Consider the following 20,999-nt stretch of genomic DNA (forward strand, 5'->3'; position numbering starts at 1 on the left):
TTCTGTCAGTTGCTTGATCTGTTTACGATCAACATTGCGTGCAGCAGCCACCACAGCCAACCAGACACTGTTCCGAGGGGTGTACTGATTTCCCTCCCTGTAGATCTCACATTTTATGAGGGACCACAGGTTCTCTATGGGGTTCAGATCAGGTGAACAAGGGGGCCACGTCATTATTTTTTCTTCTTGGAGACCTTTACTGGCCAGCCACGCTGTGAAGTAGTTGGAGGCATGTGATGGAGCATTGTCCTGCATGAAAATCATGTTTTTCTTGACAGATACCGACTTCTTCCTGTACCACTTGCTTGAAGAAGTTGTCTTCCAGAAACTGGCAGTAGGTCTGGGAGTTGAGCTTCACTCCATCCTCAACCCAAAAAGGTCCCACTAGTTCATCTTTGATGATACCAGCCCATACCAGTACCCCACCTCCACCTTGCTGGCGTCTGAGTCAGAGAGGAGCCCTGTACTGATCCAGCCTCTGGCACCTCAAGAGTCACTCTCATTTCATCAGTCCATAAAACCTTTGAAAAATCAGTCTTAAGATATTTCTCGGCCCAGTCTTGACGTTTTATATTATGTTTCTTGCTCAAAGGTGGTCTTTTTCAGAGTTGGACAGCAGCATTTAACATGTTAACAGCCGCGGGTAGATCACAATTCTACCCGTGGCAGTTAGGGGCACATGTCAGCTGATCAGCTGTCATGTGCCAGAAAAGGTGCAAGGCACATCGCCGGAGCCCGCACCAAACAGGGAGAGAAGTCCAATGACGGACTCTGCCAGTCATTAGACATTAAGGGCTTAAAGGCATAGTAATCTTAATGTATGTAAAGTTTTGACTTTGCAGTAGGTAATAAAAATACCTTAAAACATTCTCTGTCACTCTGGCATTTGGCAAATAATGATGGTAATCCTAATTACCTAAATCGGGAAAGGTTTAATCTAATTTCAAGTCAGATTTTAAGAAAAACATGCATGTGTATATATCTATATATATAATTGTCTAAGGGTTTTTCCGTCTGTCTGTCTGTCCTGGAAATCCCGCGTCTGATTGGTCGAGGCCGCCAGGCCTCGACCAATCAGAGACGGGCACAGCATGGCGACGATGATGTCATAATGGTAATCCCACGTCTGATTGGACGAGGCCGCCAGGCCTCGACCAATCAGCGACGGGCACAGTATCGACGTAGATGTCATAATGGTTGCCATGGCGACGATGATGTCATAAAGGTTGCCTCGACCAATCAGCGACGGGTACAGTCTGCCGCGAATTCTGGAATCGTCATTGTCCATATACTACGGGGAGAGCTCGGAAGCGAAGGAGTGCCATTTGACTTTTCAATGCAAAATTGACTGGAATTGAGATGGGGCGCCATGTTGCGTTTGGAGAGCCCCTGATGTGCCTAAACATTGAAACCCCCCACAAGTGACACCATTTTGGAAAGTAGACCCCCTAAGGAACTTATCTAGATGTGTGGTGAGCACTTTGACCCATTAAGTGATTCACAGAAGTTTATAATGCAGAGCCGTAAAAATAAAAAATCATTTTTTCACAAAAATGATCTTTTCACCCCCAATGTTTTATTTTCCCATGGGTAAGAGAAGAAATTGGACCCCAAAAGATGTTGTACAATTTGTCCTGAGTACGCTGATACCCCATATGTGGGGGTAAACCACTGTTTGGGCGCATGGGAGAGCTCGGAAGGGAAGGAGCGCAGTTTGACTTTTCAATGCAAAATTGACAGGAATTGAGATGGGATGCCATGTTGCGTTTGGAGAGCCACTGATGTGCCTAAACATTGAAACCCCCCACAAGTGACCCCATATTGGAAACTAGACCCCCCCAAGGAACTTATTTAGATGTGTTGTGAGAACTTTGAACCCCCGAGTGTTTCACTACAGTTTATAACACAGAGCCATGAAAATAAAAAAAAAAAAACATTTTATTTTTTTTTCCACAAAAATTATTTTTTAGCCCCCAGTTTTGTATTTTTCCAAGGGTAACAGTTGAAATTGAACCCCAAAAGTTGTTGTCCAATTTGTCCCGAGTACGCCGATACCCCATATGTGGGGGGAAACACCGTTTGAGCGCATGGCAGAGCTCGGAAGGGAAGGAGCGTCATTTGGAACGCAGACTTAGATGGATTGGTCTGCAGGCATCACATTGCGTTTGCAGAGCCCCTAATGTACCTAAACAGTAGAAACCCCCCACAAGTGACCCCATATTGGAAACTAGACCTCCCAAGGAACTTATCTAGATGTGTTGTGAGAACTTTGAACCCCCAAGTGTTTCACTACAGTTTATAACGCAGAGCCGTGAAAATAAAAAAATCATTTTTTTCCCCAAAAAAATATTTTTTAGCCCCCCCAAATTTTTGTTGGGGTAAACCCCTGTTTGGGCACACGGGAGAGCTCGGAAGGGAAGGAACACTTATACTTTTTCAACGCAGAATTGGCTGGAATGGAGATTGAACGCCATGTCGCGTTTGGAGAGCCCCTGAAGTGCCTAAACAGTGGAAACCCCCCAATTATAACTGAAACCCAAATCCAAACACATCCCTAACCCTAATCCCAACGGTAACCCTAACCACACCCCTAACCCTAATCCCAACCCTATTCCCAACCGTAAATGTAATCCAAACCCTAACTTTATCCCCAACCCTAACTTTATCCCCAACCCTAACTGTAGCCTTAACCCTAGGCCTAACCCTAATGGGAAAATGGAAATATATTTTTTTGTTTTTCGCTAACTAAGGGGGTGATGAAGGGGGGTTTGATTTACTTTTATAGCGGGTTTTTTAGCGGATTTTTATGATTGGCAGCCGTCGCACACTGAAAGATGCTTTTTATTGCGTTATCACATTTTGAGAGCTATAATTTTTCCATATTTTGGTTCACAGAGTCATGTGAGGTCTTGTTTTTTGCGGGAAGAGTTGACGTTTTTATTGGTAACATTTTCGGGCACGTGACATTTTTTTAATCGCTTTTTATTTCGATTTTTGTGAGGCAGAATGACCAAAAATCAGCTATTCATGAATTTCTTTTGGGGGAGGCGTTTATACCGTTCCGCGTTTGGTAAAATGGATAAAGCAGTTTTTTTCTTCGGGTCAGTATGATTACAGCGATACCTCATTTATATAATTTTTTTATGTTTCGGCGCTTTTATACGATAAAAACTTTTATATAAAAGACTATAACTTTTTTATTTTTTCTTTGATGACGCTGTATGGCGGCTCGTTTTTGCGAGACAAGATGACGTTTTCAGCGGTACCATGGTTATTTATATCCGTCTTTTTGATTGCGTGTTATTCCACTTTATGTTTGGCGGTATGATAATAAAGCTTTGTTTTTTGCCTTTTTTTACGGTGTTCACTGAAGGGGTTAACTAGTGGGACAGTTTTATAGGTCGGGTCGTTACGGACGCGGCGATACTAAATATGTGTACTTTTATTGTTTTTTTTTTTTTATTTAGATAAAGAAATGTATTTATAGGAACAATATTTTTTTTTTTTTTTTTTTGGGGGGGGGGGGGAATTTTAATTTTTTTTTTACACATAGGAATATTTATATATTTTTTTTTTTTACACTATAACATTGCCCCAGGGGGGGGACATCATGTTATAGTGTAAGATCGCTGATCTGACACTTTAAAGTGCACGGTGTCAGATCGGCGATCTGACATGCACAGCTCCTGGCTTCCCGGTGCCTGCTCTGAGCAGGCGCTGTGAAGCCACCTCCCTGCAGAACCCGGAGGCTGCGGCCATTTTGGATCCGGGCCTGCTGCAGCGAGGAGGTGGCAAGAGACTCTCGGAGCAATGCGATCACATCGCGTTGCTCCGGGGGTCTCAGGGAAGCACGCAGGGAGCCCCCTCCCTGCGTGATGCTTCCTTATACCGCCGGAACACTGCGATCATGTTTGATCGCAGTGTGCCGGGGGTTAATGTGCCAGGGGCGGTCCGTGACCGCTCCTGGCACATAGTGCCGGATGTCAGCTGCGATAGTCGGCCGCGCTCCCCCTGTGAGCGCGGCCGATCGCATATGACGTGGGTCATACGGGCCCACCTCACCTCGACGGGATAGTACGTCTAATGTCAGAAAGGGGTTAAAATGAACTTTAACCTTTGGCGTTTTTAACCCATCAAGGGAAGTAAACAGAATAGAATATTTTAAATCTCAGACAAGCAACAGATTTTGACTGACAGCACTGAATCACCCAATTACCCAAAAACAAACATGATAGGCCTGTCGGACATAACAAATTTGAAAAAGTCAGAAATTTAAATGAGGACTTAATTTCCAGTATCAAGCGGAACTCACGTACCGCTCTACAGAGTAGTGCAATGTCATATAATGCATCTCATTTCACCATACTAAAAATCTAACAAATACTTTCAGATTCCAAAATAAAAGTGGGTTTTCAGAACATTAAACTTCATACTTAATTCCTTAAAAGCAACGTGGAGTTACACTGCTAAAAGTAGCCATCTCGTGCAATCAATGAGCAAAAATATGTTAGTTAGCCATAGGTTGTGGTATAGAAGAGAACCGCAAAAAAAAAACAAAAAAAAAACAACGAACAATACATTAGCGCTTCAGTCTTCCCTACTTCACTCCACCACAATCAAGTGGAAAGAAATTGTACCTCTAAAGTATTCAAGAACTGTCATACTAGATGCTGACAAATTGTATAGTTATTGGGGACATTGTATTTTAAAAAGGAATAACAAGAATGTACCATGTGGAATATATGCTATTTAGTGATAATAAAGTTTATCATTTGCAAATTTCAGTCACTGTTGACTGCAGTTTACTAAAGCTTAAAAAGAGGAAAAAAAAACAAAAAAAAACACATTACAGATCAAATGCACTTTGTCTGGGATGAAATTGTGCATCCTGAGACTCCCGGTTCAGAAACTGAATTTCAGTACTACTGTAAGGAGCAACAGAACTAAACAAGAGGATTTAGATGCCATTCAGAGTTCATGGAAAGCAGTGCCTGCTTTTACAAGTCACCTAGTGTTGGTTACCTATGTACTGTATGATAAAGATAAACAGATCTAATTCTGGAATAAATTTATTTCCTAAATGAGAAAAGAAAAATGATAAAATCCTGAAAATTCCTGAAGCTGCAGTCTGCATATCATTTTGACAATGAAATAGTAAAGAAATAGCTGGAATTCCAATGTAAAATCTACACAAGCAGTGGATTTTGTAAGCATACTTGAACAAGAGGCAACGTAGACTGAACTCTGTGGCTGGTGACACAACCATCCACGCTATCAGAAAGCTCAGAATTATCCGATAACTTATCAGGAGCGTTTAGTGAGCATATGGTGACTGGGCCTCAGAAGCCTGTTGCTAGCCTAACAATAGAGAGAGGTAGAGCAGTCCACTAAGAGCCCCTGTTAAACTGTGTCAGCAGCATTTTTTTATCGCACTGGGGTGATGGAAAGCCTCTTGTATTTGCATTTTCTTTTCTTTTACAGGTGAAGAAAGCAACCAGATGTCAGCTTCAGAATTGAGTCATCCACTGCTAACTTAACTCATTGCGGAGCAGAAGTACGGCAATTGCAGGACCCCCTCATGTACTCTTCTCAAAAGAAGACATGCTCGTCCCTTAGGTGTTGATCGTGGGCTGGTTCTGACTATCAGAAGCCATGCATGGGTTACATAAAGCAATTTGAGAAAAGTTTATTAGAACATTCAAAATACAGTACACAATTATAGTGATTGTCTTGCAAGACAAAGTTTGACTCACAGTGTTAAAAACAAGCAGGCAGAAACCCATCTGATATCGGCTACATGGAGACTCATCAACCCTTTTAAGCCCCCGTCTCACTAAGCGAGATCGCTAGCGAGATCGCTGCTGAGTCACAAGTTTGGTGACGCAACAGCGACCTCCGTAGCGATCTCGCTATGTGTGACATGTAGCAGCGACCAGGCCCCTGCTGTGAGATCGCTGGTCGTGTCGGAATGGCCTGGACCTTTTTCTGATCGTTGAGGTCCCGCTGGGTAGCACACATCGCTGTGTTTGACACCTTACTAACGACCTCGTTGACGACTCAGACACTGAATCCTCATAATAGCTCCCATGTGACATCGTTGTACAGGTCGCTACAGGTCGCTGGTGAGATGTCAAACAGTGAGATCGCAGCTGCGATCGTTAGTAAGATCTCACTGTTTGACATCTCACCAGCGACCACATAGCGACGCAGCAACGATCCCTGACAGGTCGTATCGTTGTCGGGATCGCTTTAGCGTCGCTAAGTGAGACGGGGCCTTTACTCTGTTTTCAGAGAAACCATATCTAACATTGTTCACAGAAATCCAACAGGAAACGCTTCAAAGTTGAGATCTGGTTTGGAGAAGCTTTTAAAAGCAGGAAAGTGCTCAGAGTGAAATTCCATCATCTTATGAAGCTATACTTGGAATTGCTTTGGTTTTCCGCAGGTGAAGTTTAAGGCTAAGCTCCCATGATTAATTTTTTTTTTACGCTGCGTTTTTTTGTTTTTTTTTCTTTTAACTGCATGTAACGCATTTTACTTAACGAGTGCCGAAAATCTGCAACATCAAAGACTCACCAAAAGTTAATTGCTGGTGCATAGTCGTTAGTGGGGGGGGGTGGGGATGTTTACGTTCAGGGGTTTATAGGAGAAGATAACAAAATGATATAAGGCAGTATATTGGTTGGTAAGAAGATTCAGTAATTAGTGTAGTTTTGGATTGCTCATCTATATTAGATTCACAATTCACCAGGGAATTGTTATTTAAGCAATCCCTGCATATATCCTGATGATTTATGTATGGCGATGAACACTAGGCTAAGATGGGCATAATCTAACACAGGGAGTAATAAAACATTTGTTTTGTACATCATTATTTTTCTCCCACTGCATTTATAAGAAAAAAAAAAAAAGTATGCATATGCCAATGTATGTTTATACAGTTGCATATAGATCTAGAGAATACCTTTGGCAGGGAGGGGATAAGAAACGAGTTAGGACAATTGCATGACAAAATAGAATGATGCTCTAACAGCACAAATAAAATAAAAAATAAAAAAAAATAATACCCTCTATCATGAATAAGCAGCCTGCTAAATGGTGTGCATGGCATTGTGGGTAGGAGTGCAAGTCATGAAAGGGTTTATAGATTCATGCAGTGGGCCAGAGTTTGACTGCACACAATGAGTGTGTGTGCCTGGAGGGTGAGCATGCTTCAAAACACCTGGCTTTTTTTTTTTTTTTTTTTATTCCAGCAGCCTTCAAGTGCCAGCACAAATCAAGTCATTTTAGGCTATCTACCCTTTAAAAAAAATTGCTAAGCCTCCCTGTTTGTACAGGGTCTGTGTCACTACAACATGATTAGGGAAGAAAAAAAAAAATACAAAATGTCAAAAAGAAAGGAGAAAAATGTTACACATTAGACATCTCCACATTAATTACAATGCCTTGTGCCACACAGTCTTGGAACTGACAACACGGAAATGACAGCATTATTTCAGCAATTAGAGTCTGAATCATTAATAAACAAGAGCTTTCCCAATTTAGTTGAAAAGAAGGTCTGAAAGACAGCCAAAGCACGAACACGGCCATCAACTGGACTTTTGGCAGTCTGGAGAAACAAAAAAAAATAAAGAAAAAAAAATGCAAGATTTTTTTCTAAACCTTCTCACATCAATATCCATAAACTGACAAAAACAATGAGAGCCATAACATTTGGTATTAATAAGCTTTGTATTACTCACGATCATATCCATAAAAAAAAAAAAAAAAACGGATCTGCACAATAATAAGATGTGTATGTAACAGATTTGACATTGACCAAGGCAGATTAAATATCCCCAAAAATAAATAAAAAGGGGTAGTGGGAGGGCTGCACATCTGACAAGGCCCTTTATCAGTGGGTTTATAGTCTGATTGTATTAAAATCATATTTTTAAAGTACATACAGTACATTAAAAAGTAAACTTAAAGAAATTACAGTCAGAATAGCTGGTCAACATTCTAGCAAGCAAAATTTAACAAGAAAAAAAATCAAATACAACAAGAAACAAAAAATTTTCAACCATAACTAGTCCTAGTCCATGCATGGTTCCATGCCCATGTGCCAATATGAAGAACTTCAAATATACATTAAACATAATAGGTATTGAAGAATTTCCTGAATATGGGCCATGTCACAAGAGCATAATAGATGCATTTTAAGGGATCTATGATGCTGTCGTTAGACCCAAGGTCAGATCGTAGAGGCAGTAACACTAGTGCAAAAAATGTGTCCGTAGTATACTTGCTTGAAACTCTGAAAAGGTATATAAGCGAGTCTTAAGTAAAGAATTACAAGTTATTAAATAAACAGATTGCTTGTCGTTATACATTAAAAAATGTGAAGGATTTTTTTCTTCTAATTTTTTAAAATACAATTTCCAAATATAAGCGATAAATAGAAACGTAAACAGCGTGAATACTTTTTTAAAATGTTTTTCGATAAACCGAACTACTGACAAAAATAGAAGAAACTGTACAGACCAAAATCATTTAGCATAAATCAGATAAGCGCAAAAATAAAATCAAAAGATCACAACAGGTCTGTATGGAGAATTACCACATGAAAATAATAATAATAATAATAATAATAATAATAATAATAAAAAAGAATCATGGGGGAAAGTCAATAGCATTTTAGAGTGCTCCTTAGTAAAAGCTGGTTTCCGTACAAAGGTTTAACCAAACCCTCAGGCTCTGTGCTTATGGGATTTACAGTACATTATTTCATCATTAAAATAGCTTCCAGTCTCTCGCGGGAATCGTATGCAGCAGACACATCTAAATAGAAGTTCTCCATCCCTAAATACATTCCACACAGCCATAATTAATGGTATCTAGGAGATAAAAGACACTCCCAACCAATTCTACAAGACTGAACCCTCAACATATCATTGTGAAATGAAAATGAATAAAAGCTTGTAAAATGTTATACAAGAACTGTAGGCAGTGCTAGAGCTCCAACATCACATTTCCAAGAAACCTTGGAATATTCAGGGTAGGAGTGAGCGGAGTTTTGGAGTCACCGCCCCTTTCTTTTCAATTTTAAAACTACATGGGCCTCGCATGAAACAAGTAGAAACATGTGGAAAGCAGTCAGCTGCACCCCCTGAGAATGTCAGAGCCCACCTGCAAGAGCCAGAAGCTCTTTACATGCCCCTGATCTGCAAACTGAATTACCCTCACAAGCAGAAAGGTATTTAACCCTTTCCTAATGACAAAGTAGAAATATTGTTTCCTACATTTTAAACACGATAATCTATAACATTACATGTACACCAAACAAAAATGGTTTTAATGTAAAAAAATGAAATATCCATTATCTGATCGTCTGACAGCACTTTATGGTATTTAGTTGCCTAGTCATCTGAGTGCAGTTTGCAATAATCTACATCTGCTTGTCATATAAAAAAAATACAAAAACTCAGATGAAGAGAACAGATTTTGAATGTCAGAAATATTTGCAATGAATCTGCAGCATGCGAATAAACCATAAAACTGAATGATAAAGATTGACTATAGTCACATAGAGATTGTAATGCCAGCTTCCAAAACGCTAAATAAATAAAACAATGACACTATTAAGAATAATTTGAATAAAAGAAAAAAAAACAACTCAGAATATAGGCTAGTTTTATTGGATGATTTCTAACCTAAAAGTGTCATTTTATAATACAAAAAGTGTGATAATGTAACACCTGTCTAGTCTTGTTCTTATGACACAGCAATAAAGTACTAACATGTAAAATAATATACCGTACATGTTACAAAATATATATCTTTATAAATCATATTGTTACCTGATGAGAGTTTCTTAAAAGAAGTTATATACCAATAAGTGACATGTCAATTGTATACACCACATATTTTTGAAAAAAAAAAAAAATTATATATATAATTTTTTCAAAAATATTTGATACACATTTGACATCTTTTATAATGGTATATGCAATTGTATACAAAAAAATTTTTATGTACATACAAAATTACATATACCATTATAAGAGATGTAAATTGTATACACCATATATTTTTTAAAACAATATATAATTCTACAAAAAATATATATTTATATTTCCCCCAAACCCCCCCCCACCACCACCACCACACACACACACACACACCCCCCAGGGTACTTCTTGCACATGTGACTGGTTTGAAATACTGTCACTGGATAAGGGATCAAAATCCAGTTCCAAAAATTAAACGTGTATATATCCTTGTTTACATTTTTTTTTTATTATGTTTCTTGTCATCAATTTTTTTCCTGGGCTTTTCATTTCACCAGCTTTTTGTTTCTTTTTTTTTCCAACCTCCCTTCTCGTAGGAGTATGCTTAAGTGGGTACATGACTGCAGAATATGTTTGCACTTCACAAATAAAAGGACAGATGATCACACACACATCACCAAGGCAGCAGTCTGTGCTCAGATCTGCACCTCTACCACACAGGCGGATGCAGCAGCAGAGCCAGGGAGCAACAGATTATAGGAGGAGGAGGATGCTTTTTCCTACCAGAAGGGAAGTTTGTTGGGAGGAATCCTGTTGGATTTGCTCCTGGCTCTCTCCGTTATTCTCTGGGATTTTGCTGACTCCAGACACTGACACTTGAACTTGGAGGGAAGAGGAGCAGCCCTGTAAGAAAGGGAGGGAATAGATTTGACTTTCATGTCTCTCTATACAAGCTTCTGGGAGCGGACATTACAGGAGTGGGGGTGAGTGGGGGTGAGTGGGGGTGAGTGGGGGATTGTCTGCTGCTGTGGGCTGGTTTCCCTTTCCCAGGCAAAGTTCTTCCTTCTTTTGGAAAAAATTTGAAAAATTCCCCTTTTTTTCCCCTCCTTGGCTTTTATATATTTTTTTTTATTATGTCAGATTTGTCGAGTGGGTCAGAGGACTCCACAAGAACTTGTAAAGGATCATGATCCTTTGTCATGTACCCCATGATCAAAATCATCTGACCACCACTCCCAAAATTTGTATTGTACCCCAATATTCAGTCATAACATGACAATCACAGAATGGTCAGAGAAACCTCAACATTACAAAAAGCCTCTGACTGTGGCGGAGAGGTCACTGTACTGTTGCCCTGTTAGTCTGGGCCCCCCATAGCTTACAAAGTACCCAAAAAAAAAACTAAAAAGCATGGATGCTGACAGACATGACTAGACTTAAGATACTGTAGAATAAGGGGTTTGAGGATGTCTAATCACAAGGAACCTTAGCTTTAGAATTAAAAACTCTGACTTGCACCCCCCAGAACAACCACAGCACACACAATGCCCCCCAAAAGACTGCACTAAACCAACACGACATCTAATACCCCCAAAAGTCTGCACTAAACCACAACACATCCAATGCCCCCCAAAAGTCTGCACTAAACCACAACACATCCAATGCCCCCCAAAAATCTGCACTAAACCACAACACATCCAATGCCCCCCCAAAAGTCTGCACTAAACCAACACATCCAATGCCCCCCCAAAAGTCAGCACTAAACCACATCCAATACCCCCCAAAAGTCAGCACTAAACCACGACACATCCAATGCCCCCCCAAAAGTCAGCACTAAACCACGACACATCCAATGCCCCTCCAAAAGTCTGCACCAAACCATGACACATCCAATGCCCCCCAAAGGTCTGCACCAAACCATGAAACAGCCAATGCCCCCCAACAGTCTGCACTAAACCACGACACATCCAGTGCCCCCCCCAAAAGTCTGCACTAAACCACGAGAGCCAATGCCCCTCCAAAAGTCTGCACTAAAGCACAACACATCCAATGCCCCTCCAAAAGTCTGCACTAAACCACGACATCCAATGCCCCCCCAACAGTCTGCACTAAACCACGACACAGCCAATGCCCCCCAAAAGTCTGCACTAAGCCAACACAACATCCAATGCCCCCCAAAAGTCTGCACTAAACTATGACATATCCAATGCCCCCCCCCCAAAAAAAAAAAAAAGTCTGCAGTAAACCACCACATCCAATGCCTTCAAAAATAATTATGGCACATGAAACGCACCCCCAAAAACTACACTAACCAATTACGAGTCATGCAATAGCCCACAAAACAACCACAACACTAGCAATGCACCCCCTTAAAACTACACATACAATGCAACCCCCAAAACACTGAACTGTAATCCCCCCCCAAAAAAAAAACAAAAAAACTGTAGTTTCACAAATCTGTAAGTTGCACCTTCCCCCCTCCAGTAAGTGTGCGGTGTGGGCCTCCCGCACCCCTCGCCTCACAGAGCCCACCTCCCTGTGACTGCCCCCTTCTTCCCCGGCTCTCTCCTGACAGACTCCCCCCTCTTTCCTCTCACACACACAGAACTTACCCCTCCGGGCGGGCGGCTGAGGACACCCCACAAAGCGGAGCAGCAGCAGCAACTTGTCCCACTCTGCCTATTGTCCGCGGAGCTGCTGGCTGCGGGTGGGGGGGGCAGCACCCCGGGGAGGGCCGAGCACGGTGAGGGGAGCGGGAACTCGGCGCGAGCGATGCGAGGAATGCTCGGAATGAGGACAGGAATGAAATGAACGTCAGGACCGAACAGCGGAGGAGGCGTGTCCCGGGTGACGTCAGGCTCCTCCCTCACAACCAGCCCCGGGGGGCTGTGCCCTGACGTCACGGGGAAGTCCGAAGGGGGCGGGGAAAAAAAAATCTGTCAGCTCTGCCCACATCTGCAGCCGCGCGCTTCCCGCCCTCAGCGCGGTCACGTGGTACGAGTTTGAGCGGGAAGATACCTGAGGGGGAGATAGCGCTCCTGAATCTGATCTGTGAGGGACACTGACGAGGACTGCATGGCTGCGGCTGTCCGTCACTGTGTCCTGTACTCACACAAACATTTGGACTCTCTGACTTTTTTCTTTATCTTCAGAGGCTTTTTAACACAGTGTATTAAACACCTCAAGAGCCAGAAATGTTTTTTGTTTTTACAGACATTTTTTGCGGACTCCATTCGGTTTACCATATAGTGTACTGAAAAAAATAAAAGTGCATTAAAATAAAAAAATACAATTTCAACCTTAAAAGCAATAAAAATGGCACAATTAATAGATCTATGTAGCTGTGTGATGAAAAAATGAAATTTGCCAGAAGTAAAGATGTTTTTTTTTCACCGTTTTGTGAGACCCATATCTTTTTTATTTTTTGGCTGATAGTCGTGTCAGGCTTGATATTTTTTTGCGGGCGAGCTGTAGTTTTTATCAATGCTATCTTGAGGTCCATAATAATTACAGATGAGATCTTGCAAAATAAAAGAAAATATTGGAAAACAATAGAAAATTTAAACAAAAAAAAGGGGGAAACGGATAGACAATATCCAGATATAGGAGAATCAGTGAAATCCATCTGACCAAAAACGTAAAAGCATTTCTTTTCTCTTAACAGCCCCCATTTTCAGCATCATCTGAAGTGTATAGGGGGCCTCACGACTTTATTTTGTTTATAGGGGAGATAAGTAGCTGCCAGAATTGTCTTGCGGCATCTTTCTCCTCTCTCCCCATTGAAAACATGAACACTCGGTCGAGCTTAGTGCTCGTGTATAGAGGACAGAGGGATTTACACCAAAAGAAGTGATCCCGCTGCGATGGTGTCCATGAACCATCATATTCATAATGTTGGACCACTCAAAACATAAGATCAATCAGATTTCGGTATTCACACTCACGTGTTATTATGGTTTGTTCAAGGGCCTCATAAGTTAGATGTCTCCATTTATACCACCATGGATTGGTGTTTGCTCCTCCACAAAACACAGCATCCAGGGAAATGATCTTTTGGAGCTACTTCTATAGGACAAAGAGACATCCAAATATAGTGTAAAACAGTATTAGCCTTTTATGATTTGCTAAAACCAGTATTTCACCCTCCAGGCTGTGGCTAGGGCATCTGGATGAACACCATGCAGTTGAAAAATTGTCCTCTGCTTCTAATATAAGACAAAGATACATCCAACCATAGTGTTAGACAGAAACAGCCTCATATGACTTGCCCAACTGAGTGTTTCGCCTTCTGGCTTTGTCTAGGGCATCTGGATACACATCATCCACTGCTTCTTCTATAGGACAAAGATACATCCAACCATAGTGTTACACAGTAACAGCCTCATATGACTTGCCCCAAACAGTGTTTCATCTTCTGCCTTTGTCCAGGGCATCTGGATACACACCATCCAGTTGAATAATCCTCCGACGCTTCTTCTAAAGGAAAAAAGAGACATCCAACCATAGTGTTAAATAGTAATACCCTCATATGACTTGCCTGACCCAGGGTTAGGCCCTTTTGCCTTTGTCTAGGGCATCTGGATACACACCATTCTGTTGAATAATCCTCCACCAACACTCCTAAAGGACAAACAGACATATAACCATAATGTAAAACATTAAAGATTGATTGATTAGGTTCAATATATTTTGCTCAGTTAGCTAACCCAATGCTTTAAAAATCATTAAAGGGCTATACAATAGCACTCCTCATATAACTTGCTCAACCCATGGTTTCACCCTTCTGGCTTTGTCCATGGTATCTTTTATAACACTCTATATATAGTAGATAACGCAGAATCCACTGCTTACAATAGGTGATATCACAGCTCACCTCCTCCTCCTGTACAATGACTGATAACACCTCTATATACAGTAGATAAAACAGGATCCACCATTCACAATAGGTGATGTCACAGCTCACCTCCTCCTCCTGTACAATGACTGATAACACCTCTATATACAGTAGATAACACAGGATCCTCCATTCACAATAGGTGATGTCACAGCTCACCTCCTCCTCATGTACAATGACTGATAACACCTCTTTATACAGTAGATAACACAGGATCCACCATTCACAATAGGTGATGTCACAGCTCCCCTCCTCCTGTACAATGACTGATAACACCTCTATATACAGTAGATAACACAGGATCCTCCATTCACAATAGGTGATGTCACAGCTCACCTCCTCCTGTACAATGACTGGTAACACCTCTATATACAGTAGATAACACAGGATCCTCCATTCACAATAGGTGATGTCACAGCTCCCCTCCTCCTGTACAATGACTGATAACACCTCTATATACAGTAGATAACACAGGATCCTCCATTCACAATAGGTGATGTCACAGCTCACCTCCTCCTCCTGTACAATGACTGATAACACCTCTTTATACAGTAGATAACACAGGATCCAGCATTCACAATAGGTGATGTCACAGCTCCCCTCCTCCTGTACAATGACTGATAACACCTCTATATACAGTAGATAACACAGGATCCTCCATTCACAATAGGTGATGTCACAGCTCACCTCTTCCTGTACAATGACTGGTAACACCTCTATATACAGTAGATAACACAGGATCCACCATTCACAATAGATGTCACAGCTCACCTCTTCCTCCTATACAATGACTGATAACATCTCTATACACAGCTCAGTTCCTCCCGCTGCATTAACAATGAACTTTACATACTTCAACACAAATCAGTAGAGTCTGAGTCTATGGGCTCATTTCCACTGGCGAGGAAAACGGACGAGTGCAATCCGATAAAAAATCGGATTGCACTCGGACCAATGTTATTCAATAGGTGTCTTTTCATTTGCGATTTTTTTCTCGGCCGAAATCGGACTGAGAAAAAAATCGCAGCTTGCTGCGATTTGCTGCGAGTCTCGGACGAGACTCGCCAATGCAAGTCAATGGGTGCGAGAAAAAAATCGCACAGCACTCGCACCATGCGAGTTCTGTCCGATTTTTACGCACCGGTGTCCTTTGAAAAGCCGGCAATTCAGCGCGGTGTACAGTAAAATCACACTGACAGGTTAGAATAGAGTAGATATATGCACATAGAATGTGTGTATATACATATATATATGTCAGTGAGACACCTATATATGTATATTTAATGCAGCGCTAGATAGCATAAAAGCCGCTAATTCAATTGCCGGCTTTTGCTCTCTCCTTCACAAACCCGACATGATATGAGACATGGTTTACATACAGTAAACCATCTCATATCCTCTTTTTTTTTGCATATTCCACACTACTAATGTTAGTAGTGTGTATGTGCAAAATTTGGCCGCTGTAGCTGCTCAAATAAAGGGTTAAATGGCGGAAAAAATTGGCGTGGGCTCCCGCGCAATTTTCTCCGCCAGAATGGTAAAGCCAGTGACTGAGGGCAGATATTAATAGCCAGGAGAGAGTCCATGGTTATTGGCCCCCCGTGGCTAAAGACATCTGCCCCCAGCCACCCCAGAAAAGGCACATCTGGAAGATGCGCCTATTCTGGCACTTGGCCACTCTCTTCCCACTCCCTGTAGCGGTGGGATATGGGGTAATGAAGGGTTAATGCCACCTTGCTATTGGAAGGTGACATTAAGCCAGATTAATAATGGAGAGGCGTCAATTATGACACCTATCCATTATTAATCCAATTGTTGGAAAGGGTTAAAAACACACACACACACATGATTTAAAAGTAGTTTAATGAAATAAACACAGCGGTTGTTGTAATAATTTATTGTTCTCTCAATCCATCAGGAACACCCTCGCTTGGAAAAATAATAAACGCACAAGATACATACCTTCTGGTGAACCGTCTCGTCCCACAAAGTAATCCATCTGAAGGGGTTAACTAATATTACAGGCACGAGCTGCGATAAACCACTCGCTCGTACCTGTAATCCCCGGGTGCTGAAAGGAAAGCAGGATCTATACTTACATTCAGTCGCGGTGAGGCGCCCTCTGGTGGATGTTCTCATGAACTGCAGCCTGGGAACTTTTTCCCACGCTCCAGGTCATATGAGGACATCCACCAGGGGGCGCATCACCGCGACTGAAGGAAATGTAGGTCAATGACCTACATTTCATTCATTCGCTGGGGAATTACAAGCACGAGCACCGCTGCATTTAGCAGGGCTCCTGCCTGTAATATTAGTTAACCCCTTCAGATGGATTACTTCGTGGCACGAGACGGTTCACCAGAAGGTATGTATCTTGTGCGTTTATTATTTTTCAAAGCGAGGGTTTCCTAATGGATTGAGAGAACAATAAATTATTACAACAACCGCTGTGTTTATTTCATTAAACTACTTTTAAATCATGTGTGTGTGTGTTTTTTAACCCTTTCCAACAATTGGATTAATAATGGATAGGTGTCATAATTGACGCCTCTCCATTATTAATCTGGCTTAATGTCACCTTACAATAGCAAGGTGGCATTAACCCTTCATTACCCCATATCCCACCGCTACAGGGAGTGGGAAGAGAGTGGCCAAGTGCCAGAATAGGCGCATCTTACAGATGTGCCTTTTCTGGGGTGGCTGGGGGCAGATGTTTTTAGCCACGGGGGGGCCAATAACCATGGACCCTCTCCTGGCTATTAATATCTGCCCTCAGTCACTGGCTTTACCATTCTGGCGGAGAAAATTGCGCGGGAGCCCACGCCAATTTTTTCCGCCATTTAACCCTTTATTTGAGCAGCTACAGCGGCCAAATTTTGCACATACACACTACTAACATTAGTAGTGTGGAATATGCAAAAAAAAAGGGGATATGAGATGGTTTACTGTATGTAAACCATGTCTCATATCATGTCGGGTTTGTGAAGGAGAGAGCAAAAGCCGGCAATTGAATTAGCGGCTTTTATGCTATCTAGCGCTGCATTAAATATAAATATACATATATAGGTGTCTCAATGACATATATATATGTATATACACACATTCTATGTGCATATATCTACTCTATTCTAACCTGTCAGTGTGATTTTACTGTACACGGCGCTGATTTGCCGGCTTTTCAAAGGACACTGGTGCGTAAAAATCGGACAGCAATACGGATGTCATACTGATGTCATACGGATGATGCGATTAAAAATCGCATTGCACTCGCATTGCACTTGCATGACAATCGCATACGTTACATCCGTTTTTTCGGTCCAGATTACGGACCGATTTGTCTCTCGGCAGTGGAAATGAGCCCTATTTCTTACTTGCTGGTCTGTTTTTGTTTTTTTTTTTTTGCCATCATGGGTGTGATTTTTGTACTCCAGATATTTGTGGACAAAGTTATTATTTGCAACTTTTTAAATAGTTTCAATAGTTTTTTTTCTCCTCAGTTTCCCATTGGAACTTTTTTTGTTGTTCAAATGTTAAAGTTGCATGCAACATTTTAAAGAATCACGTGACTTTATGTACAATTAAAAAAAAGGCAGAAAAAAGGATACAAGACAAAAAGAAAGCATTTTTGCTTAAAAAAAACATGAATTCATGTGCGCTATTTGGATGAATTTAGTGGTAAAAACAATGACTACCACAATTATTAAAAGGGAAAAAATGGAAAAGATGAATCAGACCCAGGGTCGGACTGGGGCACCGGGACACCGGAGAATCCTCCGGTGGGCCCCGCCCCCAGCCTCCTTCATTTGTGCCTGCCCTGCATGCTCATAGCGTGCTCCCAGCAGTGCGCACTTTATTTTATAGCCGGCACCGGCTGGCAGACTGCACAGGTGATGGGAAATGCAGGCGCAGCTCCTTCACATCACCTGCTGCCGCTGCCAGCTTCTATTACTCTGCCAGGAGAGTTATGTGTGTGTGCCCACCCTCACTTCAGCCAGCACAGTCAGCGGAACAGCTGACTGTGAGGCTGAGTCTGAGAGGAGACACTCACACACAGCTGACCCGCAGTCACCTGTTTCCTGTGCTAGTCTCTCTGCTCCTCATCCACAAAGCCCTGGGCAGCAGTGTAAACGCTGATTGGCTGCAATTCAGCCAATCAGTGTTAGTTTTCTTTGTGTGACCTCACAGCACAGCTCAGGCAAGGAGCTATGCTGTGATTGGTCAGCTGTCCTGCCCAAGCAGCACACAGCATGGCCTTATATTGTGCACAGAGGTGCAGAGGGATGGTTGCAGTCAGTGTGACTGTAAGTACATAACTATATGATGCCTGCACCCTGACTAGATCTCCAGCCACAGAGGCAGTTAGGGGTGGGGGCCCCATGCAACCTAAAGGTAACACGGGAGGGGGTCCACAGTGATATTCTAATTTTCTTGTGGGCCCCCTCCACATTGTGTCAACCACCTCTATTTTACTGTGGCTCCCCTTTCCCTCTCTGAGCAGGCTCATAGGAAATTAGAGGTGAAATAGTGGGGGAGGGGGCCCACAGAATATTGAGTGACACAGTGGGTGAGGGGGCCCACAGGAAAATGGAGGTCAAACAGTGGGGGAGGGGGCCCACAGGAAAACAGAGATGAAACAGTGGGGGAGGGGGCCCACAGGAAAATAGAGATGAAACAGTGGGGGAGGGGGCCCACAGGAAAATAGAGATGAAACAGTGGGGGAGGGGCCCACAGCATATTGGGTGACACAGTAGGGGAGGGAGCCCACAGAAAAATAGAGGTGAAACAGTGGGTGAGGGGGCCCACAGAAAAATAGAGGTGAAACAGTGGGGGAGGGGGCCCACAGGAAAATAGAGATGAAACAGTGGGGGGAGGGGGCCCACAGAAAAATAGAGGTGAAACACTGGGGGAGGGGGCCCACAGGAAAATAGAGATGAAACAGTGGGGGAGGGGGCCCACAGAAAAATAGAGGTGAAACACTGGGGGAGGGGCCCACAGGAAAATAGAGATGAAACAGTGGGGGAGGGGGCCCACAGGAAAATAGAGATGAAACAGTGGGGGAGGATTCCCACAGCATATTGGGTGACACAGTAGGGGAGGGGGCCCACAGAAAAATAGAGGTGAAACAGTGGGGGAGGGGGCCCACAGAAAAACAGAGGTGAAACAATGGGGGAGGGGGCCCACAGGAAAATGGAGATGAAACAGTGGGGGAGGGGGCCCACAGGAAAATAGAGATGAAACAGTGGGGGGAGGGGGCCCACAGAAAAATAGAGGTGAAACACTGGGGGAGGGGGACCACAGGAAAATAGAGATGAAACAGTGGAGGAGGGGGCCCACAGGAAAATAGAGATGAAACAGTGGGGGAGGGGGCCCACAGGAAAATAGAGATGAAACAGTGGGGGAGGGGGTCCACAGAAAAATAGAGGTGAAACACTGGGGGAGGGGCCCACAGGAAAATAGAGGGATTGGGTGACACAGTGGTGAAGGGGGTCCTCAGGTAATTAACACCTTTACGACATCAGCCTTACATGTATGGCACGTGTTAAATCCCACTGTCAATCTCTAACAGCAGCATATAACACATGCCAACATGCGTGCGCATCATTCTCTCACACATTGGCGCCCATAATGTGATCGTGGGTCGCCGATGGGTTGTCATGACAGCCAGGGGTCTTCTTCTTGTGGCCAGGCTTTAAAGGAGACTGCTATATGCAGTGATGCTGTGGCAGCACTGTATATAATAGCACATGCGATCGAATGATCGCATCTTCATGTCCTCTAAGTGGGCTAACTGTACCAGTGAAAGGTAAAAAAAAATTCCTAAAAGTTCAAATCACCCCTTTTTATCCCATTGAAAATAAATATATTTAAAAAATAAAAAACAACAAATATTGGTATTGCTGGGTTCAGAAAAGACTGATCTATCAAAATATAAAAACAACTAACCCGATCAGTAAACACCATAAAAAGAAACAACTGCCAAATGTCCTTTTTTCTGTTCGCCACAATTCCACAAAAAAAGACATAACAAATGATGAAAACATCACATCTATCCCAAAATCGTACTCATAAAAACAATGTCTCGCCCCAACAGAAAGCTATCATACAGCTTCCCTGTGTGTAATAAAATACGCAGCAGTCGCCGTCTTCTGCCGCTGTGTCGTTGCTTGTGTCTTCATTGCATTGGAATATGGCCACCGGTAAGTATTTTACTACACACACTGGACCTACGTTACTGCTCTCCTGTGTAGTGTAGTATGTAGAGATGTATGTATATATGTGTATATATATATATATGTATGTATATAGAGGATCTGTCAGCTCTTGTATGTGGTGTA

The 20,999-nt window shown here is 42.4% G+C and overlaps 1 protein-coding gene across 5 annotated transcripts in view; it reads right to left on the bottom strand.

Moving 5' to 3' along the window:
- Window positions 1-12,657, bottom strand: part of TEAD1 (TEA domain transcription factor 1) — a 345,319-nt gene extending 332,662 nt beyond the window's left edge. For 2 of the 5 annotated variants that reach the window (XM_077287238.1, XM_077287237.1), the window contains exons 1-2: window positions 12,383-12,656; window positions 10,554-10,673 (exon numbers count right to left, since the gene is read on the bottom strand). The gene's annotated coding sequence lies outside the window, so the exon portion shown is untranslated. Of the gene's footprint in view, window positions 1-10,553; window positions 10,674-12,382 lie in introns of all 5 variants that reach the window. The other 3 variants (XM_077287235.1, XM_077287236.1, XM_077287239.1) reach the window with 3 other exon arrangements.
- Between the last annotated feature and the right edge of the window lie 8,342 nt (window positions 12,658-20,999).

This window comes from Ranitomeya variabilis, chromosome 2 (genome assembly GCF_051348905.1).
Source record: "Ranitomeya variabilis isolate aRanVar5 chromosome 2, aRanVar5.hap1, whole genome shotgun sequence".
Classification (NCBI taxonomy): Eukaryota; Metazoa; Chordata; class Amphibia; order Anura; family Dendrobatidae; genus Ranitomeya; species Ranitomeya variabilis.